Consider the following 17,310-nt stretch of genomic DNA (forward strand, 5'->3'; position numbering starts at 1 on the left):
GACATGAACTCTGCCATGTGTGGCAGACTACAAAGAGTCAAACGTTCAGTGTCCTCACCAGGAAGAACACTAATCATCCTCTCCTCCTTGTGATGCATAGCCTCCTTCTCCTCTTCTGATCATGCATGCTGGCCAGGAATGAAGCTAAGATTGAGAGTCCCTTCTGTAGAGCAGACCAAAACCCCTTGTTCCGCCTCCTTCTTCTCCTTCTGTTCCTCGTCATCACCCAATGTGGCTTAAGAATATTGTGTGAGGCTGGGCTGGGTGGTATCATCACTGTAAAATCTTGCTCCATAGCCACCTGCTCAGCATTCAAAGCATCTTCTTTGAGATTCTATAGCAAACATATTAATAGACAGAGCAATGGGATGATTACGCTGAAAATAGCGTCATCAGCGCTCACAATCTAGGTGCAGTACTTAAAATATTGAAGAACCTCAGAAATGTCATTGATCCACACCTACTCAGCGGTTTTCATGTGTGGGAGCTATTCTGACAAGCATTGAAAACCTGGAATTCAGATACTGCTCTCTGATGCTCACTAAGCCTTGCCAACATATGAACTGCCTACCGCCTCAACACATTTGTCTACTGTATCTATCCCTGTGTTGCCCTTTCAAAATTTTCTTCATAACCAAAATCCTAGGATCTTGATCTCACATGCTTTATGCATTTAATAGCCCCCTGTGTCTGTACTTTTACTCATACTGGTTGGTAACTGGTTCATGCTGCATTACATGAACACCAAAGTACTTACATTATGGCTGATCAGAACAAAGAAAGCAATTGTTACCATCCACTTTTTATGTCTCCCCTATTTCCTCATAGATTGTAAGCTTGCTAGCAGTGCCCTCATTCCTCTTGGTATCTGTTGTTTATGTGATTATTGCTATTCTGTAATGTCTTTTATTGTCTGTACAAGAGCCCTCTAAAATGTAAAGGGCTGCGGAATATGTTGGCGCAATAGAAATACAATTATTATTATTTATTATTATTAATATTAAAGGTCGAATTATATGGTGTGGGCAGGTCACAAATCAGTTGGTGGCAAGGCAAACTAAAGTACTGCTGCAGAAAAACTAGTCCGCCGAAAGCCTGAGATAATTTTTGGAAATGTGCGCTGGCAAGCTGCACCTTGGCAATCAGGTCTGGTGAGTCAGGGTATGTTTTTAAAAAACTCTGTACAACCAAGTTTAGCACGTCGGCCATGCATGGAATGTGTTTACCAGCTTGCCAACCTTTAATGCGCCGCCACCAAGATACACCCATTATCGCACACAACCAGACCTGGTTGGAGGTTCAGTGGGTAGAACCACTGATCGGTCTTTTCTTTTATCACCTTCAATAGCTCGGCTGCGTTGTCAGCTTTATCACCCAAACAGATGAGCTTCAGTAGAGTGTGCTGCCGCCGCCTTGCCAAGGCAGTGCTGAAGACCTCCCAGCTAGGGAGTGATGGTAAGGCTACTTTCGGTGAGGAGGAGGAGAGACAGGAACTGTAATACAAGGAGACTGAGATCCTGATGGAAGTTGGACCTGCTATTCTTAGTGTGGATAAGATCTGTGATGTCCCAGCCTCTAACTCTGTCCCAGACTCTACCAAGTTCAGTCTGTGTGCCATAAGGGAAATGTAGCATCCCTGTCCACAAGAACTTGTCCATGTGTCTGTGGTAAAGTAGACCTTCCCCGTGACAGCGTTGGCCAGAGCATGGCTGATATTGTATAACACATGCTTATGTAACATGTACCGAGTACCGTGGAGCTGCCACCACCAAGAGATTGTGGAACGACTCAGTTCCCACAAGTCAAAACAGCAACATTTCAAGGGCTACCAATCTGGCTATGTGGGTGTTTAGAATTTTGGCCTGTGGGTGGTGTTGTGAATTCTGTGGCTGAATTCACTCCTGTGGTCACAAGTGGTACTGCAGCTTCTGAGCTTCCTCCCTCAGGTGTTCTGGTGAGCTCGTTAACTGCTTCATTACTTAACTCCGCCTGATGCTGCTATCCTTGCTCCTTGTCAATGTTTCAGTGTTGGATCTGAGCTTCTCCTGATTGTTCCTGTGACCTGCTGCTCTGTATAGCTAAGTGCCTTTTGCTTTTTTGTTGCTTTTTTTCTGTCCAGCTTGTCTTTTGTTTTGCTGGAAGCTCTGAGACGCAAAGGGTGTACCGCCGTGCCGTTAGTTCGGCATGGTGGGTTTTTTTTGCCCCCTTTGCGTGGTTTTGCTTTAGGGTTTTTTGTAGACTGCAAAGTTCACTTTACTGTCCTCGCTCTGTCCTAGAATATCGGGCCCCACTTTGCTGAATCTATTTCATCCCTACGTTTTTGTCTTTTCATCTTACTCACAGTCATTATATGTGGGGGGCTGCCTTTTTCTTTGGGGAATTTCTCTGGGGCAAGTCAGGCCTATTTTTCTATCTTCAGGCTAGCTAGTTTCTTAGGCTGTGCCGAGTTGCCTAGGTAGTTGTTAGGCGCAATCCACAGCCGCTTTTAGTTGTGTTTAGGATAGGATCAGGTGTGCAGTCTACAGAGTTTCCACGTCTCAGAGCTCGTTCTTGTATTTTTGGGTATTTGTCAGATCACTGTGTGCGCTCTGATCGCTAAGCACACTGTGTTTCTGGATTGCCTTCATAACACCTGTCATTAGCAAACATAACAGTACAAGGAGCCAAACTAATGATTCTCAATAGAGGGAAAGAAAAAGTTCTGACATCATTTTTTTTTTTTTTCTGCTCTGTGTTCACTTTTTTTTTTTCCCCTAGACATTTGGGTGATTCTGGACACAGGTGTGGACATGGATATTCAGGGTCTGTGCTCTTCAATGGATAATCTCGTTATAAATGTACAAAAAATTCAAGATACTATTGATCAGAAATCTATGTTAGAACCAAGAATTCCTATTCCTGATTTGTTTTTTGGAGATAGAACTAAGTTTTTAAGTTTCAAAAATAATTGTAAGCTATTTCTGGCCTTGAAACCTCATTCTTCTGGTAATCCTATTCAACAGGTTTTGATTATTATTTCTTTTTTGCGCGGCGACCCTCAAGACTGGGCATTTTCTCTTGCGCCAGGAGACCCTGCATTGAGTAGTGTCGATGCGTTTTTCCTGGCGCTCGGATTGCTGTACGATGAGCCTAATTCAGTGGATCAGGCTGAGAAAAATTTGCTGGCTTTGTGCCAGGGTCAGGATGATATAGAAGTATATTGTCAGAAATTTAGGAAATGGTCAGTACTCACTCAGTGGAATGAATCTGCGCTGGCAGCTTTGTTCAGAAAGGGTCTCTCTGAGGCTCTTAAGGATGTCATGGTGGGATTTCCTATGCCTGCTGGTTTGAATGAGTCTTTGTCTTTGGCCATTCAGATCGGTCGACGCTTGCGCGAGCGTAAATCTGTGCACCATTTGGCGGTACTGCCTGAGGTTAAACCTGAGCCTATGCAGTGCGATAGGACTATCACTAGAGTTGAACGGCAGGAATACAGACGTCTGAATGGTCTGTGTTTCTACTGTGGTGATTCCACTCATGCTATTTCTGATTGTCCTAAGCGCACTAAGCGGTCCGCTAGGTCTGCCGTCATTGGTACTGTACAGTCCAAATTCCTTCTGTCCATTACCTTGATATGCTCTTTGTCGTCGTTTTCTGTCATGGCGTTTGTGGATTCGGGCGCTGCCCTGAATCTGATGGATTTGGATTATGCTAAACGTTGTGGGTTTTTCTTGGAGCCTTTGCGGTGTCCTATTCCATTGAGAGGAATTGATGCTACACCTTTGGCCAAGAATAAACCTCAATACTGGGCCCAGCTGACCATGTGCATGGCTCCTGCACATCAGGAAGTTATTCGCTTTCTGGTGTTGCATAATCTGCATGATGTGGTCGTGTTGGGGTTGCCATGGCTACAAACCCATAATCCAGTATTGGATTGGAATTCCATGTCGGTATCCAGCTGGGGTTGTCAGGGGGTACATGGTGATGTTCCATTTTTGTCGATTTCGTCATCCACCCCTTCTGAGGTCCCAGAGTTCTTGTCTGATTATCAGGATGTATTTGAAGAGCCCAAGTCCGATGCTCTACCTCCGCATAGGGATTGTGATTGTGCTATCAATTTGATTCCTGGTAGTAAATTCCCTAAAGGTCGATTATTTAATTTATCCGTGCCCGAACACGCCGCTATGCGCAGTTATGTGAAGGAATCCCTGGAGAAGGGACATATTCGCCCATCGTCATCACCACTGGGAGCAGGGTTCTTCTTTGTAGCCAAGAAGGATGGTTCGCTGAGACCGTGTATTGATTACCGCCTTCTTAATAAGATCACTGTTAAATTTCAGTATCCCTTGCCATTGTTATCTGACTTGTTTGCTCGGATTAAGGGGGCTAGTTGGTTCACTAAGATAGATCTTCGTGGTGCGTATAATCTGGTGAGAATCAGGCAAGGAGATGAATGGAAAACTGCATTCAATACGCCCGAGGGCCATTTTGAGTATCTAGTGATGCCGTTCGGACTTGCCAATGCTCCATCTGTGTTTCAGTCTTTTATGCATGACATCTTCCGTGAGTATCTGGATAAATTCCTGATTGTTTACTTGGATGACATTTTGATCTTCTCAGATGATTGGGAGTCTGGGAGTCTCATGTGAAGCAGGTCAGAATGGTTTTTCAGGTCCTGCGTGCTAACTCTTTGTTTGTGAAGGGATCAAAGTGTCTCTTCGGTGTGCAGAAAGTTTCATTTTTAGGGTTCATCTTTACCCCTTCTACTATCGAGATGGATCCAGTTAAGGTCCAAGCCATCCAGGATTGGATTCAGCCGACATCTCTGAAAAGTCTGCAAAAGTTCCTGGGCTTTGCTAATTTTTATCGTCGCTTCATCTGTAATTTTTCTAGCATTGCCAAACCATTGACCGATTTGACCAAGAAGGGTGCTGATTTGGTTAATTGGTCTTCTGCTGCTGTGGAAGCTTTTCAGGAGTTGAAGCGTCGTTTTTGTTCTGCCCCTGTGTTGTGTCAACCAGATGTTTCTCTTCCGTTCCAGGTCGAGGTTGATGCTTCTGAGATTGGAGCAGGGGCGGTTTTGTCACAGAGAGGTTCTGATTGCTCAGTGATGAAACCATGTGCTTTCTTTTCCAGGAAGTTTTCGCCCGCTGAGCGTAATTATGATGTGGGCAATCGAGAGTTGCTGGCCATGAAGTGGGCATTCGAGGAGTGGCGTCATTGGCTTGAAGGAGCTAAGCATCGCGTGGTGGTATTGACTGATCATAAGAACTTGACTTATCTCGAGTCTGCCAAGCGCTTGAATCCTAGACAGGCCCGTTGGTCGTTATTTTTTGCCCGCTTCGACTTTGTGATTTCGTACCTTCCGGGCTCTAAAAATGTGAAGGCGGATGCTCTGTCTAGGAGTTTTGTGCCCGACTCTCCGGGTTTATCTGAGCCAACAGGTATCCTCAAGGAAGGAGTCATTGTGTCTGCCATCTCCCCTGATTTGCGGCGGGTGCTGCAAAAATTTCAGGCGAATAAACCTGATCGTTGTCCAGCAGAGAAACTGTTCGTCCCTGATAGGTGGACTAATAAACTTATCTCTGAACTTCATTGTTCGGTGTTGGCTGGTCATCCTGGAATCTTTGGTACCAGAGAGTTAGTGGCTAGATCCTTCTGGTGGCCATCTCTGTCACGGGATGTACGTACTTTTGTGCAGTCCTGTGGGATTTGTGCTAGGGCTAAGCCCTGCTGTTCTCGTGCCAGTGGGTTGCTTTTGCCCTTGCCGGTCCCAAAGAGGCCTTGGACACATATTTCGATGGATTTCATTTCTGACCTTCCCGTTTCTCAAAAGATGTCAGTCATTTGGGTGGTCTGTGATCGCTTTTCTAAAATGGTCCATCTGGTGCCCTTGGCTAAATTGCCTTCCTCCTCTGATTTGGTACCTTTGTTCTTTCAGCATGTGGTTCGGTTGCATGGCATTCCTGAGAATATTGTTTCTGACAGAGGTTCCCAGTTTGTTTCAAGGTTTTGGCAAGCCTTTTGTGGTAGGATGGGCATTGACCTATCCTTTTCCTCGGCTTTCCATCCTCAGACTAATGGCCAGACCGAACGAACCAATCAGACCTTGGAAACATATCTGAGATGTTTTGTTTCTGCAGACCAGGATGATTGGGTGTCCTTTTTGCCGTTGGCTGAGTTCGCCCTTAATAATCGGGCCAGCTCAGCTACCTTGGTCTCTCCATTTTTTTGCAATTCTGGGTTCCATCCTCGTTTCTCTTCAGGACAGGTTGAGTCTTCGGACTGTCCTGGTGTGGATTCTGTGGTGGATAGGTTGCAGCAGATCTGGACTCAGGTAGTGGACAATTTGATCTTGTCCCAGGAGAAAGCTCAACTTTTCGCTAATCGCAGACGCCGTGTGGGTCCCCGACTTCGTGTTGGGGATCTGGTTTGGTTATCTTCTCGTCATATTCCTATGAAGGTTTCCTCTCCTAAATTTAAACCTCATTTTATTGGTCCGTATAGGATTTCTGAGGTTCTCAATCCTGTGTCTTTTCGTTTGACCCTCCCAGACTCCTTTTCCATACATAATGTATTCCATAGGTCGTTGTTGCGGAGATACGTGGCACCTATGGTTCCATCTGTTGAGCCTCCTGCCCCGGTTTTGGTGGAGGGGGAATTGGAGTATATTGTGGAGAAGATTTTGGATTCTCGTGTTTCTAGACGGAAACTCCAGTATCTGGTTAAATGGAAGGGTTATGCTCAGGAAGATAATTCCTGGGTTTTTGCCTCTGATGTTCATGCTTCCGATCTTGTTCATGCCTTTCATGCGGCTCATCCTGGTCGGCCTGGGGGCTCTGGTGAGGGTTCGGTGACCCCTCCTCAAGGGGGGGGTACTGTTGTGAATTCTGTGGCTGAATTCACTCCTGTGGTCACAAGTGGTACTGCAGCTTCTGAGCTTCCTCCCTCAGGTGTTCTGGTGAGCTCGTTAACTGCTTCATTACTTAACTCCGCCTGATGCTGCTATCCTTGCTCCTTGTCAATGTTTCAGTGTTGGATCTGAGCTTCTCCTGATTGTTCCTGTGACCTGCTGCTCTGTATAGCTAAGTGCCTTTTGCTTTTTTGTTGCTTTTTTTCTGTCCAGCTTGTCTTTTGTTTTGCTGGAAGCTCTGAGACGCAAAGGGTGTACCGCCGTGCCGTTAGTTCGGCACGGTGGGTTTTTTTTGCCCCCTTTGCGTGGTTTTGCTTTAGGGTTTTTTGTAGACTGCAAAGTTCGCTTTACTGTCCTCGCTCTGTCCTAGAATATCGGGCCCCACTTTGCTGAATCTATTTCATCCCTACGTTTTTGTCTTTTCATCTTACTCACAGTCAGGGGTGGATTAAGGGTAGCCAGGGCCCCGGGCTGTTCAGACACTGTGGACCCCCCGGGTCATGTGACAGGGGTCATGTGACGGGGGTCATGTGACGGGGGTCATGTGACGGGGCCCGGGGGTCATGTGACGGGGGTCATGTGACATACCCGAGCCAGATTATTCCAGAAAAATGGCCGGGCCCTACTCTACTGTAACCTATTAAATATTTGTTAAAATCTGCAATACAATTTAGGTATATTTTGACCAATAATATCACATACAAGGAACCAATACCACCGCACCATGACCAGACCACAAATTACAACCCCAGTGATCGAATAATATCACATACAAGGAACAAATAGCACCGCACCATGACCAGACCACAAATTACAACCCCAGTGATCGAATAATATCACATACAAGGAACAAATAGCACCGCACCATGACCAGACACCATATTACAACCCCAGTGATCGAATAATATCACATACAAGGAACAAATAGCACCGCACCATGACCAGACCACAAATTACAACCCCAGTGATCGAATAATATCACATATAAGGAACAAATAGCACCGCACCATGACCAGACACCATATTACAACCACAGTGATCAAATTATATCACACGCAAGGAACAAATGCCAGACCACATATTACCACCAGTGACCGAATAATATCACATACAAGGAACAAATACCGCTACACCATGTCAAGAGCACATATTACCACCACTTGGTGACCAAATAGCACACACAAGGGACAAATACCACAACACCATTTCCAGACCACATATTACCACCACATAGTGACTGAATACTACAATCCTGACAGTAATAAATAAATAAAAAAACAAAATACTGTCACCATAACTGCCAGTATTCACAGGAGATCTGTAATTGGTATGCAGTGTCTGTGTAGAGGTTATACAGCGATCACTGGCGACATTATACACAGGAGCTCTGTATATGGTTTACAGCAGGGGTGTCAAACTGCATTCCTCGAGGGCCGCAAACAGGTCATGTTTTCAGGATTTCCTTGTATTGCACAGGTGATAATTTAATCACCTGCACAGAATGATCCCAGCGCCTTGTGTAACGCAAAGGAAATCTTGAAAACACGCACGGTCTGAGCTGAGGCCCTCGACGAATGCAGTTTGACACCCCTGGTTTACAGTGTATAGTGTCAGTGTATAGATAACACTGACTCACCAGTGACGTCTCTAGCGGTGAAGTCCTTCATCTGTCATGAAGCACAGACCGCCATCATTTATTCCAGCCAGGGCTTGTTTGTTGTTTCTGCAGGAAATAACACAGTTATCTCGAGCTCCGCTTGCAGAACATTACTTAAATTTTCACAATTTCAACATTACACCACATGAAGAAAAAAAGGCAATATAGTGTCACTCTGCACAGTAACAGGACCGCCCCCCCATTTAAAAAAAGTATACGCAAAAAATAAAATAAATACATCACTGCAGTAATAATATCCCTTAATTAGCCCCTACGGAAATAATATTCCCCACCCTGGCCCCGTTTATCTCATTCCTGGCTCCTGCAATATGTTCTCGCATCCTGCACTCATGAGTATCCATCCTGCCCCATATGATTTACCCATCCTGCCCCATCTGTCTCCATCCTGTCCCATGACAGTATGTTCAACAATCTGCCCCAGTGTGGCCAGCATATTACCCCCAGTGTGTCCAGCATATTACCTCCACACAGTGTATCCAGCAATCTGCCCCAGTATGTCCAGCATTGCCCCCAGTGTGTCCTGTCCAGCAATATGCCCCAGTATGTCCAGCAATCATCTGCCCCAGCCAGACTGTGTCCTCAGGCTCCAGCATTGCCCCAGTCAGTGTCTCCAGCAATCATCTGCTCCAGACTGTGTCCTCCTCCAGCATTGCCCCAGTATGTCCAGCAATCATCTGCCCAGCCAGTCCCCAGACTGTGTCCTCCAGCATTTCCCCCCCAGTGTCTCCTGCATTGCCCCCCCCCCCAGTGTCCAGCAATAGCAATGCAATCATTTGAGGCCCCCAGTCCCGACTGTGTCCTCCTCCTCCAGCATCATTGCACCAGTATGTCCAGCAATCATCTGCCCAGCCAGTCCCCAGACTGTGTCCTCCAGCATTTCCCCCCCAGTGTCTCCTGCATTGCCCCCCCCCAGTGTGTCCAGCAATAGCAATGCAATCATTAGAGGCCCCAGTCCCGACTGTGTCCTCCTCCTCCAGCATCATTGCACCGTGACCAGTATGTCCAGCAATCATCTGCACACAGCCCAGCCAGTCCCCAGACTGTGTCCTCCAGCATTCCCCCCCAGTGTCTCCTGCATTGACCCCCACCAGGCCCCAGTGTCCAGAAATAGCAATCATTTGAGGCCCCCCCAAGTCCCGACTGTGTCCCCTCCTCCTCCAGCATCATTGCCCCCCCAGACCCAGTGTGTCCAGATATCAGACTGCCCCAGTCCCAGACTGTGTCCTCCTGCTCCCAGGTCCCAGCATTCTGCACCTGCCCCCCCCCCCCAATCACACACCCCCATCACCCCCACTCCCGACTTCTCCACCGTTATATTTATTATATCTCCACTCAGATTATTAAAAAAAAAAAAAATTCTCCAGTCCTCACCTTACCAACGATCCAGGCGGTGAGCTCCCTCCCCTCCAGCAGCGCGCACTCGCCAGCGACTGACAATGACGTCAGACGCCGGCGACGTGTGCGCTGCGCCTGCGGCCGACGTTAACTATTGCCGTGCGGGCGCGCCCGCACGGCAATAGGAAACTAACCGACGCAGGCAGCGCCGCTAGGGGCCCGGTGAGCAGATGAGACGGGGCCCGATGCGGGCCCCCTCTCTCTGCCCACCGGGTCCGGGGGGGCTCCCGGCACGGCATGGGCAGTGTCCTCAGTGATCGAGAGTGACGGCACGGCAGGGGCACGGCGGCCGGCCGCACGGGCCCGGCACTCGCGCCGGCGGCGGCAACACATACAAACAAACCAGTCTTCTGACAGGGGCAGCAGGCGGGCGGCTGGGTGGGTGGGTCACGGCCGGGGGTGCCACTGCACTGTGTCAGTGAGACAGTGACTCACTGTGTGCACTGTGCTGAGTCACTGTCATATGATGATGAGACTTGCTGCGAGTGCCCTGATGATGGCGGCGGCCAGCGGGCAATCTGTGTGCGGTAGCCCAGGGCCCCCCCACACCACTGGGCCCTGGGCTACCGCCCAGATTGACCCTCTTATAATCCGCCCCTGCTCACAGTCATTATATGTGGGGGGCTGCCTTTTTCTTTGGGGAATTTCTCTGGGGCAAGTCAGGCCTATTTTTCTATCTTCAGGCTAGCTAGTTTCTTAGGCTGTGCCGAGTTGCCTAGGTAGTTGTTAGGCGCAATCCACAGCCGCTTTTAGTTGTGTTTAGGATAGGATCAGGTGTGCAGTCTACAGAGTTTCCACGTCTCAGAGCTCGTTCTTGTATTTTTGGGTATTTGTCAGATCACTGTGTGCGCTCTGATCGCTAAGCACACTGTGTTTCTGGATTGCCTTCATAACACCTGTCATTAGCAAACATAACAGGGTGGGTGGGTCGATGTTTATGCTTTCTGTTCTGGGGCAGGGACAACTCTGCACTGAGACAATGAACTAGACATGGTTGCTGACTGTTGTGTCTGTGCAACTGCAGGTTGGGGGCAAGAGGCATCAGCACCTGCTTTTTGGATAGCAGATTGAGAGGGCTGTAACACAAGGGAAGGGGTAGTGGTTTCACCATCAGACATAGATTTTGTACACAGGTGTTGCGCCCACCTACTGGGGCGCTTGACTGCCATGTGCTTTTGCATGCTGGTGGTGATCAGGTTGGCAGTGTTCTTGCCTCTTCTTAACTTGATTTGGCAGATGATGAAAATTACAGTTGTTTTGTCTGAAGGAATTTCAGAAAAAAACTGCCACATAGGGGAACAAAACACACTTGTCCTGTTATCTAGGTGAGTGCGTGGGGCTCTGTGGAACAGTTGACTGCGTTCTCCCTCTACTCAATCCACTACCTCTTCTTGCCTGTTTTTGTGCTACAGAGTACAGACCAATCCCTGTCTTCACTGCTTTGCTCACTAGGCGTGCCATCTTGCCAGTTTGGATCAGTGGCCTCATCATTGACCACATCATTTTCCAATTCCTCAATCTGATTCTCCTTCTGATTTGCGATTTTAGGCTGACCTGATGGCAACTGTGCATCATGATTATCGTTCACCTCTTCAGACATGAATTGACCTTCCTCAAAGTGGCTTTCTCCTGGCCGTGGGTGCTCAAATATTTGGGCATCACTGCACTCCACTTCCTCATGTCCCTCTCTAATGGTTCATGTTGAGAAGCCTGACAAATTATAAGGGAACTTAAACAGTTCCTCAGAGTGGCCAGCGTTGTGGTAATATGTCTCTTTGGACTCTTGAACGAGGGGGGAAGGAGGACCAGTTTCAGGATTCAGAGGCCCAGCTTCTTGGCTACTGAGACTAGACTGTATGGAAGACTTCGTGGTCCTGCTTGTCAACACTCTGGAACCTTTGTCTGCCATCCAACCCCCAACATCCTGGCAATTTTCTGGGTTCATCAGTGGTGTACCGCACTGACTACATTTTGACAGGAAGCAAGAACGACATCCAGTCACCTTCTGATCTGTAACATGGCCTTGGCGAGCACCACCACATCCATATCCCTTAATGTCACCCTTTCTCATACTGAATGTTTTATGCTTATGAAAAAAAATCCTGGTTTTATTTTTGACTAGTAACCTCACAGAGGTGTTATATACAAATTCACTATATCTAGCAATGTGTGGCTTTTTTTAAGATATCAGCTTTATTACACACAGCAACAGCAGACTCATGTATAATAGGGGTGTCCAAACTTTTTCATATAACTGTATATATATATATATATATATATATATATAAATATATATATATATATATATATATCTACTATATAAAGCTGAATGTGTGTATGTGTGTATGTGTGTATGTGTGTATGTATGTCCGGGATTGGCATCTACACCGTCGCAGCTACAGCCACAAAATTTTGCAAAGTCACACGTCTGGACCCCGAGACCGTCATAGGCTATATTGTGAGGTGAAATTTTAACCCCGCGCGTTCCAATTCACCAAACAATTTTGCCCCTATCTACATAATGGGGAAAAAAGTGAAAGGAAAAGTGTTGGAGGCGTTGAAGCTACAGCCACAAAATTTTGCACAGTCACACATCTGGACCCCGAGAGCGTCATAGGCTATATTGTGAGGTGAAATTTTAACCCCGCGCTTTCCAATTCACCAAACTATTTTGCCCCTATCTACATAATGGGGAAAAAGTGAAAGGAAAAGTGTTGGAGGCGTCGCAGCTACAGAAACAAAATTTTGCACTGTCACACGTCCGGACCCTGAGAGCGTCATAGGCTATGTTGTGAGGTGAAATTTTAACCCCATGCTTTCCAATTCACCAAACAATTTTGCCCCTATCTACATAATGGGGAAAAAAGTGAAAGGAAAAATGTTGGAGGTGTCGAAGCTACAGCCACAAAATTTTGCACAGTCACACGTCTGGACCCCGAGAGCGTCATAGGCTATGTTGTGAGGTGAAATTTTAACCCCGCGCATTCCAATTCACCAAACAATTTTGCCCCTATCTACATAATGGGGAAAAAAGTGAAAGGAAAAGTGTTGGAGGCGTCGAAGCTACAGCCACAAAATTTTGCACAGTCACACGTCTGGACCCCGAGAGCGTCATAGGCTATGTTGTGAGGTGAAATTTTAACCCCGCGCTTTCCAATTCACCAAACTATTTTGCCCCTATCTACATAATGGGGAAAAAGTGAAAGGAAAAGTGTTGGAGGCGTCGCAGCTACAGAAACAAAATTTTGCACAGTCACACGTCCGGACCCTGAGAGCGTCATAGGCTATGTTGTGAGGTGAAATTTTAACCCCGCGCATTCCAATTCACCAAACAATTTTGCCCCTATCTACATAATGGGGAAAAAAGTGAAAGGAAAAGTGTTGGAGGCGTCGAAGCTACAGCCACAAAATTTTGCACAGTCACACGTCTGGACCCCGAGAGCGTCATAGGCTATGTTGTGAGGTGAAATTTTAACCCCACGCTTTCCAATTCACCAAACTATTTTGCCCCTATCTACATAATGGGGAAAAAGTGAAAGGAAAAGTGTTGGAGGCGTCGCAGCTACAGAAACAAAATTTTGCACAGTCACACGTCCGGACCCTGAGAGCGTCATAGGCTATGTTGTGAGGTGAAATTTTAACCCCGTGCTTTCCAATTCACCAAACAATTGTGCCCCTATCTACATAATGGGAAAAAATGAAAGGAAAAGTGTTGGAGGCAAATTGACAGCTGCCAGATGTGAACAAGGGGGACGTAAAGAGTGAGAGCGATGGCGCCAAAGAGTATATACCGTACAGTTGCTAAGGTGGGGCCCCGACATGGGATACTCACCACACACGGGGATATGAACACACACACAAAATGTGCCACACACTACCACGTGCTTGAACACATATCACCCTCAGCACACATTTCACCACACATTCTCCAACCTCACCACATAAAAGTCGAAACACAAAAGTCGCCGCTCAAAACTCGCCATGCGCAGAACTCGCCACATGCAAAAACTAGGCTCTTGCAAAACTCGCCACAAGTGCAAAACTCACCTCATGGAAAACTCGCCACACGCAAAACTTGCACACGCGGAAAAATTGCCACATGCAAAATTTGCCTCACACAAAACTTGCACATACTCAAAAGGCACCACACAAAACTCGCCACGCGCAAAACTCGCCATGCGCAAAACTTGCTGCACACAAGTTGCTACACTAACCTGTCACATGCAACTCGACACACAAAAAGTTGCTACACACATGTTGCCACACAATACTCATCTCACAAAAGTCGCTACATGCATGTCGCCACACGCAACTCAACACACACAACTTGACAAACGAAACTCGCCCTAAAACACACACAAGTCTGGTCTTATCCTTCAAAAATAAAAATCTGATTAATAAGCAGACAAACTACAACAAATGTACCATATAGGAAATACGGCAGCTGTCAGTCACATGACCTGTCTATTATGTGTATGTGTGAGCTAATATATACTGCCAGGGGAAGGGCTTCCTGTTGGCTGGGGATTTATCAGGCTGCCAATTTAGCTTACAAATACTGAGGTAAAAATACTGAGCAAATAACGTGTGAACGAGGTCTAATACAGGAGGAGATGACACACAGGTATATACTATATACAGGAGGAGATGACACACAGATATATACTATATACAGGAGAGATGACACACAGGTATATACTATATAGAGGAGGAGATGACATACAGGTACATACTATATACAGGAGGAGATGACACACAGGTATATACTATATACAGGAGGAGATGACACACAGGTATATACTATATACAGGAGCAGATGACCTACAGGTATATACTATATACAGGAGGAGATGACCTACAGGTATATACTATATACAGGGGAGATGATACACAGGTATATACTATATAGAGGAGGAGATGACATACAGGTACATACTATATACAGGAGGAGATGACACACAGGTATATACTATATACAGGAAGAGATGACCTACAGGTATATACTATATACAGGAGCAGATGACCTACAGGTATATACTATATACAGGAGGAGATGACCTACAGGTATATACTATATACAGGAGGAGATGACACACAGGTATATACTATATACAGGGGAGATGACACACAGATATGTACTATATACAGGAGAGATGACACACAGGTATATACTATATAGAGGAGGAGATGACATACAGGTACATATATATACAGGAGGCGATGACATACAGGTATATACTATATACAGGAGCAGATGACCTACAGGTATATACTATATACAGGAGGAGATGACATACAGGTATATGCTATATATAGAAGATGACATGCAGGTATATACTATTACAGGAGGAGATGACACAGATATATACTATATACAGTGGAGATGACACACAGGTATATACTATATACAGGAGGAGATGACATTCAGATATATACTATATATAGGGGAGATGACACACAGCAGGTATATAATATATACAGGGGAGATGACATACAGGTATATACTATATACAGGAGATGACATACAGATGTATACTATATATAAGGGAGATGACAAACATGTATATACTGAGGTGATGAGGTGAAAATGAGAGGTGTGAGGTGAAAATGAAAAGGTGTGAGTGCAAAATGAGAGGAGTGAGGAAAAATAATGGAGTGATCAGAAAATGACAAATGTGAGGTTGAAATGACAAGTGTTAGGGGGGAATGAGAGGAGTGAGGGGGAAAATGAGAGATGTGAGGGAGAAAATGAGAGATGTGAGGGGGAAAATGAAAGATGTGATTGGGAAAATGAGAGGCGTGATGGGAAAATAAGAGAAGTGAGGTGCTATAACTAACCACAGATATTTACTATGCCCAGGCAACGCCGGGCTCTTCAGCTAGTATATATATATATATATAGTTGTGTGACTGGTGCAAAGCCTGCAGAGATACGCAAATGAGGCTTGTACATGTTCCTGGCATGGGTTTCAGGTCTGACAGACTGACCACAATACATTCTGTATTATAGAATGCTGTAGTTAAGTCCCTGATGGTGGTGGCCTTAGCTTATAGGCCTAAAATGGGGTGACAGATTCCCTTTAAAGCAAAATAAGAAGACCCTGCTTGTGAGTGTTTACAAACTACAATGAGGTGGGTGAGATACAAAGTACAGGTGTGTATTTACATTTATGTATTTACAATGATGATCCAGCCATCTTCAGGGGGTGGGGGATAGATAGAAGTAGTGAATAGGCTATACAAACACACAAGCATAAAATGACTTTGATTAGTGAACATGATAGGCTGCTCTGAACAATTGTGTTTTGACAGAGTGCCTAAAACTATGCAAATTGTATCTTGAGGTAGAGCATTCCAGAGGATTGGTGCAGTACGGGAAAAGTCTTGGAGTTGGGTCTGGGAGGTACGGATTAATGCAGAGGTTAGTCAAAAGTCATTTGCAGAGCACAGCGGTCGGTTAGGCCGATAGACTGAAATGAGGGAGGAGATATAGGGGGTGCCGCACTGCGGAGAGCTTTGTGGGTGAGAACAAGTACTTTGATTTGGATTCTATAATAAATGAGCAGCCAGTGTAATGACTGGTGAAGAACGGACGTGTCTGAATACCGATTAGCTAGATGGTCAACCCTGGCTGCCGCATTTAGGATAGACTGTAGAGGGGAAAGTCGAGTAAAGGGGAGGCCAATTAAAAGAGCATTACAGTAATCCAGGCAGGAGTGGATCAAGGCGACAGTGAGGGTTTTTGTTGCTTCCATGGTGAGAAAAGGGCAGATTCTAGATATGTTTTTTAGGTGTAAGCGGCACGAGCGGGCAAGAGATTGTATATGGGATGGGAAGGAGAGATCGGAGTCACACATAACACCCAGACTGTGCGCCTGCTGCCGAGGTGTTATTATGGTGCCACCCACAGAGAGGGAAATGTCAGATTTAGAGAGTTTAGTAGATGGCGTGAGCAGAAGAAGTTCAGTTTTGGAGAGGTCGAATTTCAGATAGAGAGCAGACATGATGTTGGAGACAGACAGTTACTGGCATTCAGTAGTACAATGGGGGTAAGGTCAGGGGATGACGTGTATAGTTGTGTGTCATCAGCATAAAGATGGTACTGAAAGCCAAATCTGCTGATGGTCTGTCCAATTGGGGCCATGTAGAGGGAGAAGAGAAGGGGGCCAAGTATTGAGCCCTGAGGTACTACAACAGTGAGAGGAAGAGGAGATGAAGAGGAGCCAGTGAACAGAACACTGTAGGAGCGGTCAGAAAGATAGGAAGGGAACCAGGAGAGAGTGGTGTCCTTAATGACTAGTGACTGGAGCCTAGAGAGTAGGAGAGAGTGGTCAACAATGTCAAA

This window comes from Ranitomeya imitator, chromosome 4 (assembly GCF_032444005.1).
Source record: "Ranitomeya imitator isolate aRanImi1 chromosome 4, aRanImi1.pri, whole genome shotgun sequence".
In the NCBI taxonomy this organism is placed as follows: domain Eukaryota; kingdom Metazoa; phylum Chordata; class Amphibia; order Anura; family Dendrobatidae; genus Ranitomeya; species Ranitomeya imitator.